Genomic DNA, 21,456 nt, shown 5'->3' with positions numbered 1-21,456 from the left:
GGGCTCGGGCTGCGCGGCGGGCGGCTGCGGCGGAGACGGCGAGGCCGGCGGCGGGGTCGCGGTGGGGGACGGAACTTTTGAGGTCCTACCGGATTCTTTCCCAAGTTCCCCTAGAAACAAGTTTGGGGGCGGGGGTGGGACGAGGAAAAGCGGGAGAAGACGCCCGCGGACTGCATCTAGCAGAGAGAGAGAAAAGGATACGTTCCCGCACGCCTTCCGGCGTCTTATTTCTTATTATTTGTTTGTTTAGCCTCCTGGATCGTTGGCGGATGAAGGATTTGATGAACTGGCTTCCAATACACGACGCCAGCAAGAGGTCACTGGCCGCCCGATTGTGTCTGCACAGGGAGACGCTGTTGGTGGTTTGCAAAACAAGCGCTAAACTAGTGCACTGATGTAGTGGGCGGAGCCTGGGGTTATTCATTGAGAGCGTGGAGTCTTCCTAAGGGTGAGTGGCTTGGGCGGCAGGTGAAGTTGAATAAAGCAATTTTCCATCATTTTCTCTACTCTTCTGCATTTTTCTTTTATTCCTCTTGTTTTCCTCTCTCCTGGAGCGATCGTGTAGCCAAGAATACGATTTTTTAAAAAGAGGGTTCCAGTGAAAACAGGAAGGTACGGATGATCTCCGATTCACCAGAGTTGTTTGAAATATTAAAATTGGGTCTTTGCTTCTTAATACATATTAATGGAATGACTCTCTCCGAGGCGCTGTCTTCCAGGACGCGTCTTCAAAGGAGCTCTGTAAGGGAAACAGTTAATCATTCCTCCAGCAGGCTCCAACTATGTTCCCGGGAACAAATCACCAGTCAGAGCAGCCTGGGTGGCGTTTTTGTTTTGTGTCATTTTTGGTTTGTTACAATATTTTTTTTTTTTTCATTTCAAGGAATGTGTAAGGTTTCTGCGTCCAGGGCAAAATTGAAAACACGTTTTTGTTTTTTTGTTTTTTTCAAAACAAACAAAATTAAACAATATAAAGGAGAAATGCATTTCATTTATTTCATTTTCCGGAGATTTGTCGTCGTGATATTTGCAAGACATTTTTGGTGGGTTCTATATTTCATCCAAAGCAGAAAAGAGGATTAATGCTAGATGTGCATTTTTTTAAAAATAGGTGAATGTTTTGCATGGTTTGCACTTATAAAGGAAAGAAATCAGGTAATTAAGGTTTATATAGATTTTTATTCGCATTTAGTGATTTGTCATTATATCTTTCAAGTGTGATTTTTGCGTTTCTTAGAAATTCTTAAAGTCATGGTGCAATGACATAAGAATAACAGCCGAAGGGGACAGTTTAAAAGATTGAATACTAAATGGAGAGGAGCGCATTCCCTGGATCATTTCTATTCAGAAACAATGAAGGCATGGGTCAGAATAGAGAGTCACCCTAACAGAGCCCATCCCCTTCACACCATTTCCTATAACCTTCATAAATTGCGGGCGACTGAACCGGCCGGATGATAAGCCTGCTGACAAGTATTTATAGCAGATGATTTGTAGGTAATAAATAGTCCAAGCAAGACACGAGCTCCAGTAACCCCAGGATCCTTTGACTTCCTGAGGGAGTCGTAATCAAGAGTCACAAAAAGTCATACATGGATGATCTGGTCTCTAGATCCACGCAGCAGCAGAATCCAAAGGTGAACCAAGGAGGATCTACTTCGTTTCATGTCCAGACAACAGTCTGTGAGAAAGCGTCACCAACACAGTGACTCAACAGCAAACGGGGACACCAGTGTGCCTGCCCCAGACTCTCTGGCCTCTCCTCCCTATTGACATTGCTCCATTTCATACCTTTTATATTTTTAAATCACTACTTCACATTACAGTTTTCAGTCTGGGTCAATCCCCACACATTTATGTCCATGCCTGTTTGTGTGCAAGCACAATGTGTGTACATGCGTATATATGCTTACCTCATTTTCTAGTGTACTTACACGGGTAATGGACACACATCATATGCATGTATGTATTTCCATCGGTATGAGCTATTTCACTATGTTTCGGATATTTCACTACATTGCTTTTATAGCTCTCTGATAAAGTAATGTGTTTTACCCCAAAGCTGCCACATTAATTGGATAAATAATTTTTATGTTTCCTTGGTGACTTTCAGAGTGGTTGAGAGACATGTTAGTGCATTCAAATATCTGCTGTTATTACACTTTCAGTTGGTCCAGGTATTGAAGGTTAAAGTGTACCAAATTTATCTCTTCTATTATTTATCCATTTTAATTATGATTACTTAAAGAAGATGAAGTTTCTAAGTACAATTTATTTCATCTATTACTTTTGACTGCTAAGTTTACTTCTATAATTGAGAATAACCTCATCCTTCAGGATTATTGCTTAAAACTTACTATATTTTGCAAACTTTTTTTACTCAAATAATAATATTTTTCTGGAACATGTTTAGTAAATTTTAGACAATGTTTTCTCTTCCCACTCATTTCTTTTACAGGTTTTTGGTATTATCACATTACCACAATTACCACATTTCAAATTTAGAATGTACCACTTTCTAAATTTTGTAACATTCTAAATTTTCACTGAAGCTTTAATGAGCACAGATTTGTAGATTATTCTGTGTTCAGTTTTCAGTATTTACTCTGCAAAGAAAGGGCTTCTAGAAAATACTAACTCAGAAAGAATTACTGTAACATCTTCAGAAGTATGAAAATTAATTACCTTATTTACTGTAATCAATGCTCTACCGAAGAAAAAGGACCCCCAAAAAGAATGAGACATCTCTTTGCAAAAAGTGGCGCTTTATTTAAGCTGGTACCTAGGGGCACAGAGTACAGATGGGCTCTGCAATGCTGCGCCCCGAGGAGAAGCAGCGAGGAGCTTATAAAGGGAAAAACCGCAGAGGGTAAAGCGGGGGACATTCAATACCCAGATCTTGTCTTTGCAGGGTGCTCGGTACTTTTGGTGGTTATAATTCTCAGAACCAGTGTTTTTCACAAGAACGTCAAGTTAACAAGTTGGCTCTTGTGGTTTTGCATTGCCTGGGAACTGTAGCAGGGGATTTTTAGTAGGAGGTTTTGAGGGTACAATGGGTGACTGGAGGGTGAGGGGAAACGGCGCATACAGAACAGGATGGCGGCACTTTGGTCAGGTTACAACAATCAACATGTTGATTATCCATTCTGTTAATGAAAGGATCAAAATATCATAAGACTACATTGTTCTAAGTACTTACCTTATGGTTAAAACACAGTATATTTACTATAAACCAAACAAATCCCGTTCTCCTTTACCAGCATCATTATTATTGCTGTCATCATAGATAATGAAGTATCTCAGGAACCAATTCTGTATAAAAACAAATTGCTCATTATCTACTTGGACACCCCAGAATAAAATTTACATGACTAAATACTAAAAACTAGAGGGCTAGAGTAGGGTAGATGGACATGCAACTAGATAGTTGTCCTAGGTCAGGTCAAGGGGAACCTGGTCCAGTGCCAGATGCAACCAGTGTATTATACAGTCCAAAAAGCCCACTTGCATCAGTGTTTTGTTTTCATCATTATTTCTCCATCTAATGACACAAAATGTTTAAATCAGTAAGTTTTTGGCCATCAATTCCTCAGCCTTCATCTATGACCCTGATAAAGTGCCATGGGTAGGACAAATTTTGTGTGTTATAGAAGCGTCTTGGACAATATGGATTCAAAATATGTGTTTTCAGTGAAATAGAAACTCACCTCAAAATTCTTCCCATTATTTTATCTTTCTTGTATAAATTTATATTACTTAAACTATTATCATTAATCATTACGAGTTCAATTTGCTAGAAATCAAAACTTTGTATTTTTACTCACGAACTTAACTCTCAGGGGCACAAGAATCTGTGGGCTCTCTGGGCTTCAGTTATAGTATCTGTAATATATATTGCTAATATATAAATAAGGAAAAGTATCTCACAAGAATTAGAAGCAATGTGAGAGAAGTGCAACAAATTCCTAGGCTAGATCATGGTCACAACGGTTCCACTTAAATCCTGGACATTATTTTCTTTGGTAATTCTAAAAACCTTTCATAGCTCTAAAAATCCTTTTCTTTCCTTCCGTGCTTTCATCTACTAACGTACAGACTGCCTTTTTCATTCTTACTCTCCTTCTATTCTGATGTGTTATTTTCTTAGACAGGTCCTGCTTTGCCATGAACGACAAGAACTAAAGCTACTGGGACAAGCACTTTGGAGGTGGTTGACTATAATACTAGAGGCCAAAATCTATTGATCACCCACTGTTGGTGAATTTTTCTAACTGTTCAGTTTTTTACCTTGCCATTCGTAATGCTCACTGTTTCCTCTCCTGTCAGATTCTCTTCTTCTGGCCATCTGGATCTCCTCGTTCTTCTATAAGACTGTACCTCTTCACAGAACGTTCTCTCTAACCCCTGCATTGACTAAAACCTGTTCTTGTGTGACAATGTGGCATCCCTTCCAACTATGTCACATTGAATCCTCTTTGCACATACTTTTTCCCCCTCTTGTTTAGGTAGGGTCATTGGCAATATCAGTACCCAAGTTCTAGTCTTCTTTCTCTTGACTTCAGAATCCACATAGATGGCTCATCTGACGTACAACCTGCTCACTTCCGTTTTTGTGTTATCCTTCATGTCAGTTCAACCATATCTTCCTATGGTTGTTGATTAAAGAAGTCATAGCTGATGCCTATATTACCTCCAATATGAAAAAAAATTAATGTTCCAATTAAAACTACCCACATGGAAACAAATTTTCCATGAAATTTAAATCCACTGATGTCACAAATTTCTCCACTTATTTTCAGTTTTCTCCTTATGGCCTATGGAATAAGCCTTTAAGACCAATGTAAATAACTCCTATTTGTGTGGTCCTTTCCCCCTGTATGGAGGCTAGATACAAACACTTCCTTTTGTTAAATATGAGAGTAGCAATGAAATGTCATTCATGAGCCACAGTATTAGTGGTGCTGCTCAATGATAGACCAGTTGAATAGTATTTGTAAGGCCTTGGTTGGATCTCCTATGCCCCAAATCAAGTTTAGGGTATAAAAGGACTGTGCCTCTAATCATGCATGCTCCTCATCATTTGCTTTCAGGTAAGGTGGCCACTGTGCTGTGAGGAGTCCTGTAAACAGGCATGTCTGAGTTTGATTGGAGGAAGATCCTCTAAGGCCTGTCACCAGACACCTGAAAAGCTCAAAACTGGTCCTAGGACAAGTCTTAAGAGAGGACCACAGTGGGTAAAAATCTTTGTTGCAGCTTTGAGAGAGCCTTTGATTCATAACTACCCAGTTAATCTCCTGGATTTCTGTTTGCTGTTTCTAACTGCTCACTTTGGGGATAATTTCTTCCACAATAATAGATACTAAGCGCCTATCTGATGGATTCTCCACACAGCCTTGAGTTGCTGTCTTAGTTACTTTTCTCTGCTTGCTGAAAGAAAATACCCAATGCTCAGAGTTAGGGAAGGAAAGGTTTATTTAGCTCACAGTTTGTGGAAGTTTCAGTCCATAATCAGCTGGCTCCAAGGCAGGGTGGCAGGACACAGGAGCCACAGTTCAAGGTGGCAGAAGACAGCAAAAGCAGCAAGAGCAAAAGGTGGGGTAACAAGCCGCTTTTCCTCCCTTATATTGTAAGCAGACTGCCCTGCCCTCAGGGTAGGTGTAACATTCACACAATTACCATGCCTTCCTCTTGCAGGGGATGAGAATGTTTACAAAGTGAGGACCTTGGCTCCCTGCTGAGCTGCTTAGTTAAACACCCAAACTTCTCAAGTTGACAGTGTATGAACCATTGCAGTCCACCCCCTTATCAACCTGGCAAACAGACACATTTCTTTACACAAGTTTCCAGATACAAAGACATGCTTTATCTTACCATTTCACAACTTGAACATTATAACACAGGTTTAATAATCCTTAAGAACCAGTATGAAGTCTATTAACGTTATATTACATTAGAAATACAACATTCTGTCCCTGGCCCCCCAAAGACTCATATACATCCCTTTATGCAAAAGGCATTTAATCGATTTCAGGAGTCACCAAAGTCCTAACAATTTCAGCATTGTTGAAAAGTTCAAGGGAATACAAAGGAATGAGACCAAAGCAAACCCAAAATCCAGCAGGCAAATATTAAGTCCTGTAGTTCCATGTCCAGCATCTGAGGCAATCTGTGGCAAATTGTGAGCTCCAAGGTGCTTGGATGGCTCCACCCCTACTGCAGTTCTGGTGGTTACAGCTCTCATAGCTTCTCTCTTAGGCCCATTTTGCTCCCTCCTTGCAGCTTTCCTTAGACAAGCCACATTCCTGGCTTCTCCAAACTTCTGGGGCTTCCACTGCACCTTTGGCTTCTCACTCACAGCTTCACACACTGCTCTGTCAAGGGTGAACTATCTGGCCTTCCAGGCCTTCTGAAATTGAGGTGGAAGCCTTTTTTTAACCCCATAACTTTTAACCCCTGGAGCAGTAGCCAGGCTATCTCTCTTGGCTGTAAGGGTAAGTGGCTGGATTTCTGGGCACTGTGAATCCAGTTCAAAGGAATAAATTCTCTATTTTGCTTCCATTCTGGAACATGGTGCTCTCCAGGTTTCTCCTCAAAGCAAAGTCTTTTACTTTTGCAGTTTTGAGGCTGCAAAGGTTGGAGACTTGCTGCTTCTTGTGATGTCCTCAAGCCATCTTTTCTATTCTCCTGTTCCTTCTCAGCAATCACAATCTCCTCCTATGGACTCCTTTGCAGTCCATAGCTTTCCCAAAGCTTCCCTTCTGGCCAAACTGACAACATTTTAAATCATCCTGCTGGGCTCTGTGCTCTTGATTCTCAAGATAGATCTGGCTAAAATCCCCCCAACAATAGCCATGCCAACACCTCAACATTCGACTGCCTTGAACTTTCTTCTGCGAGATTAATTAGTCCACCACCCTTAATCTCATTCTCAGGCAGTCTCTGAACACAAGCAACTTTCTGCCAAGCTGTAACACACATCATCTGCACTCCAACAACCAATGCAGTCCTTCTTTCCAGCAGGAACCCCCCAAGCCTGGTCTTTACTAGAAGGATTTCTGCCAGCCTTCTGGTCTTCTGAGCTTGGACCAGGATCTCCCATACAGAACAGCCTAAGGCATTCCAACTCCACTCTTTCAAGTGACAACTTCAAACCTAAGCAAACCTCCTAGTTACCTCCTCCCTAAATTGTGCTTCCCTAGTTTTTAAGGAAAGGATACCCGTCTACCTAATTATTCATGAGAGTATGTGTGTATCATTCCACAACTAATCCTTTGATAGGTGTTGTATGTTCTACCTTGAATTGGTTTCCTAGGATAGCCAAAACAATATTTCATAGATGAGATGGAAGGAAGGTGAAACAACAGAAATTCTCCTTGTTCTGAAGCTGGCACTCAAAGATCACTGGGCCCAGAGGTCTGTTGGGTCTGTTGCAATGCCTCTGGTTTGTAGGAGGCTGCTCTCATTCTGCCTCTTCAGATGGGAGTTGGGATGGGCACAATTTAGCCCTAAAACAACTCCAATCCATACAGATCCCTAATCAAATTCTTTCCCTCCTTACTGCCATCTTTGTCTCCAAAATCTTGAACCTATTGTTCAATATTCCCTGTTAATCTAACTCTACTCAGTTATCCTCAAGGAAAATATGTGTCCTTTTACAAACAGACAGAAAACGTTTTGAACCTCAGCTTCTTCTTTAATACATAAAATAAAATCCCAATCTTTAATCATGCCTAGTCCTGATTCATATTGAAATAGCAGCCATTTCAAATGTTTTCGTTTATTTATGTATTTACAAAGTTAAATTTGAGAGAGAGAGAGCAGATCATAAGGGTTTAAAATAACAACAAACATTTGTTTTTGCTTCATGCTCAGATTCCTGGGAGGGCTGTGAGGTGGAGTGGCTGGTCTCTGGTCAGACCCCTGGCTGTGTCGGCTGAGACAGTGAAGTGGCATCTGAAGGCTCCATGTTCAAGATGGTTTATCTTCTAACTGCACTTGGTGTGTCAGTGTCTAAGGCTTATATCTGGAAATTTGCATAGCGTCCCATCTAAAGGTATTGTATTAGTCAAGCAGTCCCCAAATTCAAGGTGATGATAGAACAGCAGGCCTGCTGGGAAGAGAAACAATGTCTCCCCATCTTGATATAATTACCTTTCTCAGTGGAAAAAAAAATGTTGAAAAAATGTATGGAGTCTGGTGTACCTTTCATTTATTGACATCTGGGTAGATTCTATGATTTAAAAATTAGGTATTCTATAATCTATGGCATCTGCATATTTCATGTGCTTTTCCTGTCAGAGGTCAGTTTTAGATGAGACTCTAAGACCAGGTCATTAACACATAAGTAGAACCTTTTCTCCATTAAAATGTAAATATCTAGAAGGTAGTGATTTTGTCTTATGTCATAGTATCAGTCTTTGGACAGCAACTGATAAACATTTTTTCTCCCTAGATCACTTACTGAGGTTCTGTTAGTTATGACAGAATGTTGTTTAGCCAGTCACCATCCTTTGCTTTCTTCTCTCCAGGAATATAATACATTATGCCAAATACCTTGTAATAAGCAGCACATGCATTATTTTTGTAACATTCTCCTCTTGGAACAGCTGTAGTTCTTAGATTAACAATATTGTTCCTCAGTATATCTAGGCTGGTTCCTATTTATAACCATTTGTTTTCTACAAGTTCACAAACCATTTATTCAATAATTTACTCCAGATTTTGTAGAGATCAATATTGAATTCATTAAACTATTACTTGTATGAATCAGTTTTTTTCCTCCTTTAAAATAGTGCCATTATCTGTGATCTCCTACAGTCTTTTGTCTGTGCCACTTCTTTCAGAAGGTTTTTCAGAGATTATTGGAAATAATATATTCCAATATATTCATAAGAACACTTATATTTCCTTAAGTATACTGCGATGCAATTTTTCTAGACCAAAGCATTCAATCTAAGAAAGTACCTAAGGGTTCCCTTATTATTTTTGTGATTTCTTCTGTATCATTTCACTCTTAAAACATCATTGGTCCATATTTTCAAGGGTGAAATCATTCCATATTGATGGAAGGTGGAATCAAAATAGGAACTGAGTAATACTTCTTTCTATCTTCTGTTATCTTTTAGCATTATGTGCCACAGGGGATCATTTTCAGACTTCTTGTTATGATGACTTCTTTGAAATTTTTCATTAATTTTATCCATGTTATATGGCTTTCTTTCACTATTTCTAATACTGTTAAAATCTTATCTCAATATTAATTTCCCAGTGCTATAAGTAACTGTCTTGCATTATTTTTAATGAACTATATATGTGTATACATGTGTATGTGTGTATATATAATACATAAAATATATACTATATAACATATAATATATGTAATATATATTATAATACAGAGCATATATAATATACAGTATTATGCGTGCATATATTGTAACAGAATATATTATATACAGTATTTATATGTGTGCATATGTTATATAAAAAAGAGGGAGCGAACACAAAAAATGTACACATACAAATTTATTGTAACATCATGAATTTAATACAATAACATAATTTAATATATGTTAATATACATTCATATTATATTTATTGAGACATCATGAATTTAATACAGGATGCTTTTGACCACTACAATTACAAGAGGTGCTCAAAGTGGTGGGCATCAGCTTCCAGACATTTCTTAGTACAGCAAACAGTTGCTTGGGTAACCTTGGTCACTGGGACTGCTGCACATGCATTTTCAATTTCTTCTCTAAAGGCCAGCAGTGCAGTGGGTTTTCTGTGATATACAACACCCTCTAGGGTCCCTTATATGAGGGTGACACCATTGGTTGAAAAAACACATCATACTGCTTTTCTTTTTATGAAGTGTGAATACATGTTTTGGATCTGTTTCCCTCTCTCTCTCTCTCCTTTTCTCTCTCTGTCTGTCTCTGTCTCTGTCTCTCTCAGTTTGAGCTATTTTCTTCATACTTATTAATACCTGGAAATATTTCTGAAGCCTCATGTGGTGGTGAATGCCTGCAATCCCACTACTCGGGAGTCTGAAGCAGCGTGATCACAGTACCCTCTTGCTCAACAGCAACAAATCACACAAACAAAATAATTGCTTACAGATGAAATGTTTAATTGAAATTTCAAGAATTTAGAGAGCAGTTGAACAACCAAAACTCCTGTGTGTATCTTGAATTTGAATATTATAGAGAATTTCACAGTTCCAGTTTATAGAGAAGGAATTTCCTTATGTAGGTTGATTTCATTATTGGAATTAAATCTCAGCCAGATTTCCTATCTCTATAATCTTTCTTGCTTCTTCCAAGGGAAAAACTGGCAAATAACTTCGTCCCAAATCCTCTTTTTAAAAGCCACATAGCTTCCTCCTTAATCGAATCTTTCAGTGTCAACATCTGAAATCGTTTCTCTACATCCCCAAGCCTGCTCAGCATTATTATGAAGTTGATGCTGTACAGGTTGCAGGCACAACACCCAGGTGACATTTTAATCCTTGGAACATGAACTATAAAGGTATAACTCAATGACTGCAAGGAAAAACAAGCTGGAAGTTTCATATCAGTTTTCTGAATGCATCTTCATGTTTTCTTTATAAGGAAAGAGAAAGGGATTTTTGTTAATCCTGTTTCCCTCTGCACATTTCTTGAGCCAAACTGAACTAGAAATACTTTAATCTGTCATTAAATTATGAAAATGCAGATCCAGATCAATTTATTTAGTTTTCCTATAGACAAGAAATTAATTATCCTCATTGGGCAAATGTTGCCTCCTGAATAGCTAAAGCCATAGAACAGAAGGAAATTCATGTTCACACATGCAATTTTATCATCACTGGAATCAAAGTTTCATCCTTCATGCTGTTCTCAATTCAGGGTCTCTACCAAGAACAGAATATATACAGAGGCTAAGTTTTATATTTCAGAAAAAATAATGTATAGACTAAAAGACAATCTAGATTAAGCACAAATATTGACAATGATAGATCATTCCATTTAGCCACTTTCCATCCTATACTTCGCCACAGAATTATGAAATATCATTATGAATTTTTGTAAGTGTAAGCAACACTAGAACAAATTTACTCTTGTGTTTCCTAAAATTGTTTCATCTTCAGTACAACGTGGTGTTTTCACTGAAATACATACCCCATCTCGCCCTTCTGATTCTCTAAGATTTCTAGGCTTCTACTTGTACCGAGCCTCTGAATGACTCATAAGAGTAGACCAACTGAGCAAGCAAGTAATCACTGAGGTGTGGACACCTCAATCCAAGGTCCTCAGATTAAAATACCAGGAAACTAGCCAGGTATCAGTGAGGAACTGTCCTATTTTATCCATCCAACTGGTGGCAGAGCTGAAATGAGAAGTCAAGTTTGGATAGTCCATTACTGTTTCTTATTCCTGAAACCATTTCTATTTTGTTGCTTTTGTTTAATTCCCAAAGCAAATAATGAATTCTCCTTTTCTCTGAAGTGTTTTTAAAAATTAATTGCATTTGATTATTTCAACAAAAATATATTTCCTTGACCTTAGTTACTTGATAAGATACATACAGTATTTGTCTTCCTCCATAGGTCCTACATGGGAACAGCTGAGAGTAACTTCCTTCCCTGACAGGGATAGCACCATGGTGACCCTGTCTTATCTAGACCTAGATAGAAATTTGGTCAAATGCCTTGAAACTGCGCAGAGCTTTGATCTGTTGAGTTGAGGAGATAGGCAACATAATTTCTTTGAAAGTAATTAATTAATTAAAATGATAGATCGATGTCATATAAATAAGACAGCTATTCATAGAACTAATAAAATGTCATCAGTGCCTCCTTTTTAAATGTCTGTTGAGCCTTCGTGCCCATAACACATCTACTGTATAATAATTCAAAAGAGATTTGAAATAATTCCAAAGAGATTATCATGGTGCACTGTGCAAACACAACCAAAACACATTAGTGAAGCAGTATGAGACAGATATAAGTTTGAATTCTGAATCAGCTTCCTAATTACTGTGTCAATTTGGGAAAAATCACTTCACACCAATTCTCAGTATTTTAAAAAGCAATTATTGGGATAATATTACTTAGTTTGTATCATTACTTTAAAGATTAAGCATTAAGTGGGAAGTGCCAAAATAGTGAAGGAAATGAGAAGAACCTAAATCAGTGGTAACTCTGCTCTTTATACGCATATTGTAAGATTTGGTGGTAAGTCCTGAGGCACCAAGATCGTGAAAGATTCCTGTTGTCAAGGCAAAGGAAAAATTTCATCTGAAATATTGGAGTTAGTAATGAGCAGGGAAGATTGATTACACAACTAACACTGCAACTGTGGTCCACTTAGAATTTCTTTTTTAATTTTTATTTTAAAGAAAATAGTACAAAAAAAAGAACAATAGCAAAATACAAACAAAACAAGCATGGTCATTAAAAATGATATGGGATTTCAAACCAAATGATAGGGATTAACAGTGATTTTTACATTACATATTGCTATCTTCAACGAAGTTGCCCAGATTACTAGATGTAAGAGTAGAAGATTGATCAAATCATTAAAGGGAATAAGAAAATAATAATTTAAAAGAACATTAGGGACAATGCATAGTTTCACTAGACAGGATGGTAGGAATTCACCAATGGTTGTTATACTACAAATTGTTTTCATCGCATAAATTGCTCAGATTACCAGATAGAAACAGGAAAAATTGGTGAAAATATATAAAAAAACTTTTAATCATTATCTGTTACCCTCAACAAACTATCAGACACCAGCAGTACAGTTATGCCACCAATCCATACATACATATATATATATAATTTAGACTAAAGACTGCTTACTATCAAGTATTGTAAGCACTGTAAAGTTATACAAAACTAGTAGCTATACATCCATTCTGTGGTATTGTTTAACTCTTCCCATTCAAATCTAATTACCTAAGGTTATTTGGCTTCATATGTTTCTAACAAGTGCAAAATAAAGTCTGGATATAGAAAAATACTTGAATTAAATCATTTTCTAGAGCTAGCAACATATATGTCATAAACTTTGGCATCTGATTATCAATAAATTCTGAACATGTATAAACTCCTTTCAAAAGTATTGTTTATGAGATAGTATTGAATTGGTTTTTTCAAGTAAAAAAACTATTTTGTCTTTGTCTTGGTTACTTTTCTCTCATTGCTGGGACAAAATATCTGACGCCCAAAATTAAGGAAGGAAAGGTTTATTTCGCTTATAGTTTGTGGAGGTTTCAGTCCATACTTGGCAGATTACAAGGCAGAGTGGCACATGGCAGAGGGCTACAGCTCCTGGCAGCAGAACACAGCAAAAGCAAAAACCACAAAAGCCCGGAATAGCCTCAAGCACCTTTTTCCTCTCCCTTACATATGCAAACTATCCACCCCAGGGTGGGTGTAGCTCTCACACCCATAATCAATCAACTCTAAAAGCCTGCCCCATGGCCACATGAGGCTTTGGGGGGACACCCAGACACAAACCATAACAGTCTTTTTTTCAATAAATTATATTGAAAAGTGCAAACAGTATTTTTAAGCAGTATTTCTTTTTTCAATAAATATCTACAAAATAAATCTGTCCTCATGTGTGAATATAATAATTATTAGTGACATATAAAAGCTGCATTTAGAGATACCCTCTTTGTGTAGGATAATTTAACCAGACTTGGACAAGAATAATTAGATCTTGATTCAGGAAGAATGTTAGCATTGTAAGTTAAACTTTTGGATATTTTTCCCGTGACAATAGCAGGAATAACATTTGTCAAATTATCTATGAATATATTTAAATTCTACACATGAGGAAATAGTACTGTAATATTTAAAGTTTTATTTAACCATACTTTAATTCTTTATTTTTTCAAATGGGGATCTCTTAACCACTGTTACCCTGTTTCTTATTCCTGAAACCATTTCTATTTTGATTTGGTTCAGGACATATGTGAACCATAAAAATTTTCATGATTATTTTTTAATTTACATGATAAAAAATGTTTTTTGGAAGAAGCAATGAATATAAAGTTTTGTTCTGAGATGAGCATATCTAGGTAGTGTCAAACCACTTGCATCCTTCTGAAAAACACTCAGAGAGGACCGGAGATGTAGCTCACTGGCACAGTGCCTTGCATGGAAAACACGCAAGAGAATATGACTTTAGCAGTATATGACTTTAGCAGTATAATTGAATGCTTCCAAAATAAGAATCAAGTATTTGGAAAATTAAATTTATACCATGTGCTGACTCTAAAAAATACATTATATTAATAGTTGAAAACTTAAATCATATGAATTAAAACTAGTTGTAATCATGTAGTGAAGTGTTTAAAAAGGTGTTAAATGGTGTTTTGGGGTCATTATTATGTGTTTCTAAATTTGTATGTTCTTTCCAAGCAATTACTAGGTGTAAGCATTAATCTGATATAGCAACCAACATTTTTATTTTCTGAAAGATCTGTCAATTAATGCAAAAATGAGAGAAAGAACTCATAGAAACCTTTTTTTTATTTTAAAGAGAAAAAAATTTGGAAACAATAACAGGAGGGTAATGGTAGTTAATAAATTGCATTTTGTTGTCTTTAAATTACTCACAATAGAAGATATTAGCATTTAATTGTCCCAACAATATTAGCAAAAAGCTTTCTTTTCAATGAATTAAAAGAAATTAGCTGTATAACTATCTTAACTATCATATAGATGTGTGTGTATATATATACATATATTCTTATTACTTTTCCCTTCCTTCTTTACTCCATTCCCCCATCTCAGTGTCTCTTCTCTTTTCAAGTTTCTTCCCATTTTACAATATCTATTGTACGTTTTGGATCTTATCTATTCTTTCATCTTCTCACACTAGGGAGACAATATGATGTTTACTTATGTACCTCTGCTTTATTTCACTTATGAGTATGGTCTCTAATTGCATTCATTTAAAAGTCTCCAGTTTATCCTTCTTTATGGCTGAGTAGTATTCCATTGTATAAAAAGATATCTTTTTATCCATTCTTTAGTTGAAGGTCATATGGGTTGTTTCCAGGAATTAGCTATGACAAATTTTGCTGCTATAAATATAGGTGCACATATATCACTGTGGTAAAATGTTTTCAATTCTTCTGAGAAGATACCCAGAAGGGGAATAGCTGGGTCAAATGGGACTTCTAATCCTATTCTTTCATGCCTCTTGTCCTTACTTTTGGTTTTGTTCTCTATTGTTAAAGACACAAAAGGCCATGTAAGGAGCTCTCCCTGTGGGGCTTGAGGGCCAAGTTCAGTCTTCTGTAATTTTGCCAGAATGTCAGGGGCAGACTGGGAAATAAAGAAGGAATTAATAACAAGTGTTCCTTCAGGAGAGTCTGGGTCTACATTAGTAGAAACACAGCTGAATTTTTATTAGCCTCTTGTACTTGTTCTAAAAGCTTGTTGTAATTATTGTCCTTATGGGCTACTTTGTTAAGGTCCCCAGTTAAACATTTAGTCATCTTATGTACTTTATCAGACCCATCTCCATTTTGATAATCTTAGTTGATAATCTTAGTCCTGTTCTGTCACTGTAACAGGCCCAGGGTCATTTTCAGTAGTATTTGCTTGATGACTATGATCAGCTTCCTCTGGAGCCATCTGCCATAATCAAGTTATTTGTTGAGAGGTGAGAGTGGTGTTTAGAATCACATACACATCCTTAAATGTAAATCATAACAGTTAGTTATAAATTTAAACTCTCTAATATAAGATTGTGTGTCAGTGGAGAAGGAACCTAACTTGTGGTTAATTTGGGACAGGTCAGTGAGGGAAAAAGGAACATGGATACAAGCTAGACCCTCAGGGTCAGCCAGTTCCCAAAGGGGGCATACAATTTCATGTTGGGATGAAGTAGGAGATGGTGAAGAGTGAGTGGAGTCAGGTGGGGGTGGCAGTGAGTGGGTGGAGTCAGGGCAAGATGGTGGAGGGTGGTCATGTGGCTTGCAGCAAGATAGTTCTCTAATCCTATTTTTGGAGGAATCTCCACACTGATTCCACAGTGCTTGCACCAGTCTACATGCCCACTAACAGTGGAAAAGGGTTCCTTTTTCCCCACAGTCCCTCCAGCATTTGTAATTAGTTGATTTCTTGATAATAACCATTCTTTCTGGAGAAATAGAATCTCAGTGTTGTTTAAATTTGCATGTCTTGAACGACTAGTGATGTTGAACATTTTTTTGTATATGTATTTGCTGTTTATATTTCTTCATCTGAGAAGTGCATATTTAATTCAGATGCCCATATTGGGATTAGGTCTTTAAATTTGGGAGGTTGGATTTTTTTTTACTTCTTTGTACATTCTCAAAAGTTATCCTTTGTCTGAGAGACATCTGCAAGCATTTTCCCCCAAGTTGTGGGTTGTCTCTTAGCTCTGTTCATTGTTTCTCTTTCTGTGAAAAAAGCTTTTTAATAAGATGAGATCTCAGTTGTTGATTCTTTATGATAGTTCCTTTATGATTGGGGTTTTATTCATAAACACTTTGCCTACACGAATGTCTTCAAGAGTTTTTTGTATTCTATCTTCAAGCAGATTTAATGTTTCCCCTTTAATATTTATATCTTTGATCCATTTCAAATTTACTTTAGTGCATGGTGAAAGATACAATTCCAATTTTAATCTTTAGCATGTGCAGAGCCAGTTTTTCCAGCCCTATTTATTAAAGAAGTTATCTTTCTTTCAATGAATGTGTTTGGCTCCTTTGTCAAAGATAAGGTGGCTGATTATGCCTAGAGTTGTTGTTTCTTCATCTTCTAATCTGTTCCACTGACCTTCAGGTCTGTTTGTTTGCCATTACCACACTGTTTTCATCACCAAAGCATTATAGTATAATTTCAAACCAAGGATTTTGATAACCCCTGTTGACCAGAATTGCCTTGCTATTCTAGGTCTCTTCAGGTTCCAAATGAATTTTATGTGTTCACGAAATTTTCTCTAATTTTGTGAGCTATGCTGTTGGAATTTTGATTGGAATTACATTAAATCTGTATAACAGCTTTGGTAGTATGGTAATTTTCATGTTTTCTCTAATTCTGTTAGATATGCTATTGGAATTTTGATCAGAATTGCATTAAATCTGTATATCAGTTTTGGAAGTATAGCTATCTTCACTATATTGATTCTTCCTACCCAACAGCAAGTAACATATTTCCATTTTCTGATATCCACTTCAGTTTCCTTTTTTCAGAATACTGTAGCTTTCAATGTAGAGGTCTTTTACAACCTTCATTATATTGACTATTAGGCATTTCATTTTTTTGGATGCTATTGTGAAAGATGTTGTGTAACTAATTTCTCTCTCAGCAACAGGAAGGCTGTTGGTTTTTGAGTGTTGACTTTGTATCCAGCTATGCTCTGCTTTTGTTTAGTAAATCTAGTAGTTTTCAGTGGAATTTTGGGGGTCTCGTGGTAGTGTATCATGTCATCTGCAAATAATGATAATTTAATTTCTTCCTTTCCTATTTTACTCCTTTTATTTCTTTCTCTTGTCTAATTACACTGGCTAAAGTTTACAGGACTATATTGAGTAAGAGTGGAAACAGTGGACATCCTTGTCTTGTCCCTGATTTTAGAGAGAAAGTTTTCAGTTTTTGTCCATTTAGTATGTTAGCTGTTGGTTTGTCACAGATGGATATTATCACATTGAGATAAAGACCATCTATTCCAATTTTCCGTAGTGGTTTTATCATGAATGGGTGCTCACCTTTGTCAAAGCTTTTTCTGCTGTTTAGATGATCATATGATTTTTGCCCTTAGCTCTGTTAATATGTGTATTACATTTATTGATTTGCATATGTTGAACCATCCCTCAATTCCTGGGATGAATCCCACTTGGTCATGGTGTATAATCTTCTGGATAATTTGCTGCATTCTGTTTACCAGTATCTTATTGATGTTCTTTTTTTTTTTTGCTGGACAAAATAATTCTTTATTGAGAGTCTATACAAATACAGGTACTTGCAAAAGTGCAAGCTTACTGGAGAGATAAAAGTTAAGTGGACACAGAGAATAAGTACTCCCCTCATTTCCTCACAGGACAATAGGGTGTTATCCAAGCCAGCATTTACATTTTCTGATTCCATCTACAGCTCACATCTGAGAAATGAAATGGTACCGAACAGAAGAGAGAAAATATCCAGGGAGTTGAAATTAATACACCTGCACCTTTTTACTGTCACTTTCAGAACCATTTCATGTCTTGTAGTTGATACATGATATTTTAAAAAAATTCAGTGACATACAGAAATGGCTGGGAATGTTCAGGAAGCCTTTGCTTTCACCTTGGACAGCAGTAGCTTATTCTTGAGGCCCTCCTCTGAACTCTTTCACAGTCTTAAAGTATAGTCTCTGCTTTTCCAGCAGCTCCAAGTACTGTTTGTTCAACTGGTCTCTTCTCATTTTGTTCTCTTGCTTCTTCTTCTGCATCTTCATCCTACTTTGCTTAACTCCTTCTATGATCTGTTCCATCTGATGTAAAAACTGGTTCAGGGCAGCAAAAGAGGCCAAGTCTTGTGAGAAATCCTCATGAACTGAATTGAGTAGACTAATCTGTTTTTCCAGATAAACCTTTTTATCATCGAGGGTTTATATAAAGTGAAGAAGTGCGTGGTTTCTTCATGCAGTTCTGAAATCTGGCAGTAGAGTTCAATGAATCTCTTCTGATACTTTATTAACTCAGTTTGGCTGGGCACTTCATCAGTCTTGTGATGCAAAGTTGCTATTTCTTGATTTCTTCGAACCTGCAATAAGTGGATCTTGTAAAGTTTCTCTTTCTCCATATTATCCCACCTGTCTGGGTCTTCATTGTGAGTCATCATAGAGATCAGCACATCATCCAGCCCTCCACTGGAAGAGTCTTTTCATCTGGTGCTCTCTCAGCTTTCAGGTTTTCAATTTCCTATTGCAGGTGTGTCACACCTTCTTGGCAATGTGTTTTAAACTCCTGTTCCTGAATTTTCAGATTTTCATTCATGGCTACAAGTGCTCTCAAGTTCTGCAAAATACTTGGATTTGCTTTGTATTCTATCCTCTCAAGGGCTACTTACTCTTTGAGCAGTTTCTCACTGTAACTCTTCAGCTCTGTTAGTGTTTTCTTTGTTTCATTATATCTGGCTTGAAGGTTGGTGTGATTTGCTTGCAGCTCTTCCAGATGTTTGGTCTTCTGTAGAATTTGCTTGTTCAAGGAAATAATTTTCTGACAGTGTACCTGGAAGGTTCCTAATTTTTCTGGACTTTCTTCAGCTGACAGCTTAGACTGAGTCTCTGCATACTCAGACACAATCTGATTGATTTCAGAGCAGAGGCCCATGATCTGGACCATATATCTTGCAGTGAGACAGCTCTCCTCATTTGCCATGTCAGTCATCATAGTCATCAGTGACTGAATGCACTGCTCTTCAGCTGCTTGAAGCTCATCTTCCTCAAGGACCTCTGCTTTTTCTGTAGCTCCCAGCCCTGCAGGAAATGGTGCTTTCTTGTTCTCAGCCTTCTCTGTTTTGTTCTGCTGGCTAAATCTGTATCTCCTGCATATTCCAAGAGTAGCATGCCAAGAGTAGCACGGATTCCAGACTCTTCATCAAGCAGCTCCTCTGCCCCCTGTTGGTGTTTGTATTTCCAGTGTGGCTTGTAAACATCTGAGAGATTGACCACTGTCTTGGTGGCTTTGTCTTTTCTCTTTATGAAGGCATCATCCTCAGGGAGACTGTAGGTTTTCCAGAAGTGGGATATACAGTAGGAATGGATGTAGTCACCCATCTATTCTTGTGTTTCTGTAGCTTGTTTCACCAGCCGCTGCACAAAAGGAAATATGTGAATAAAATCCATCCCTTGATCTGATGGGGTTCTGGCTGATGTGGACATTTCATCTTTGGAAGGACTGAGACAATCTTTACTGCTAGAGCTATTTTTTTTTTTTACCTATTGTAGAGTTTTCCTAAAAGACCAAATCAACATCTATATCAAAGGTACAAGTGGTGATACACCATGTCATTCCTTCTACTACCTTGTCAAAAGGTGACAAGCCTTTAATTCTTGCCTTGAAATAACGCAGCTGCAGCCAAGAATTCCAGAATTTCCATCAACTTGACATTTTGTTCTTCATCTTCTCTTGTTTCTACCTCAGGGAAACCCTGGCCCTCCTGACGCTTGGGGAACCTCATGATCCATCTGGGTTGATGTGGGGCAGAAGCAAAGCCCACTGAGCATCCAGAGGAAACTGTCCTGCAGCATAGCTGCTATGGGGTTGATTGCAAAGCAGAAACTTCCTCGACTGTGGCTGCTGCTGCCATCACCACTGCCACCTGCGCTGGCTCCCAGGTGCTGTGGCTCAGCGTCTTGGTGGAGCATGCATGCAGGTTTATTGAGGATTTTTGTATCTATGTTCATTAGGGAGATTGGCCTGTAATTCTCTTCCCTAGTTAGGTCCTTCTCTGGTTTTGTATCAGGGTAACACATGCTTCCAGAAATGAATTTGGGAATGTTGTTTACTTTTCAATGTCATTAAAGAGTTTGAGATGTAATGGTGTTAGGTCTTCTCTAAATTTCTTATAAAATTCAGCAGTGAATCCATCAGGGCCTGGCCTTTTCTTTGTTGGTAGGTTTTTAACTACATCTTCAATTTCATTGATTGATATTGGTTTATTTAGGATTTTTATATCTTCTTGATTTAGCTTTGGTAATACATATGTATCTAGGAATCTGTCCATTTCTTCACATTCTCCATGTTATTAGAATACAAGTTTTCAAAGTAGGTATAGGTGATCTGGATTTCTGCAGTGTCCATTGCGATGATTTGAAGCTTTTCTTTCCTTTTTGTGATAAGGTTGGATAAGGATTTATTAATTTTATTTAATCTTTCAATAACACCTCTTCAATTCATTGATTCTTTGTATTTTTTTTTGGTCTCCATTATGTTAATTTCTGCTCTGATATTTATAATTTCCTCCCTCATATGAGCTTGTGGCTTGGACTGCTCTTCTTTTTCTAGAAGTTTGAGGTTCATCACAGTTTGTTTATTTGTGCTTGCTCTGCTTTCCTGATATGGGTATTCAGTGCTATAAATTTCCCTCTTAGGACTGTTTTCATTGTGTCCCATAAGTTCTGGTATGTTGTATTGTCATTATTATTTAACTATATGAACTGTCTAATTTCTTCTTTAATTTTATCTGTGACCCATTGATTGTTCAAGAAGGTGCTATTTAAATCCATGTTTATGAAATTCTTATGGTTTCTTTTGGCATTCACTTCCAGTTTCATTGCACTATGGTCTGATAATATGCAGGGGATAATTTTCATTCCTTTGCATTTACTTAAGCATTTTCTATAAGCTAGTATGTAGTTTATTTTGGAGACTATCACATGTGCAGCAGAGAAGAATGTGTTTTCTGATGTTCTGGGGTGGAACACTCTGTAGACA

General features: G+C 37.4%; 1 pseudogene; it reads right to left on the bottom strand.

Annotated features, from left to right (window-relative positions):
* Positions 1-18,301: 18,301 nt before the first annotated feature.
* Positions 18,302-20,200, bottom strand: LOC102023368 (annotated as a pseudogene).
* Between the last annotated feature and the right edge of the window lie 1,256 nt (positions 20,201-21,456).

Source organism: Chinchilla lanigera, unplaced genomic scaffold (genome assembly GCF_000276665.1).
Source record: "Chinchilla lanigera isolate Chin_1 unplaced genomic scaffold, ChiLan1.0 scaffold00087, whole genome shotgun sequence".
NCBI lineage: Eukaryota > Metazoa > Chordata > Mammalia > Rodentia > Chinchillidae > Chinchilla > Chinchilla lanigera.
Note: the sequence above shows the minus strand (reverse complement) of the source record. Positions and strands in the feature narration are given on the sequence as shown.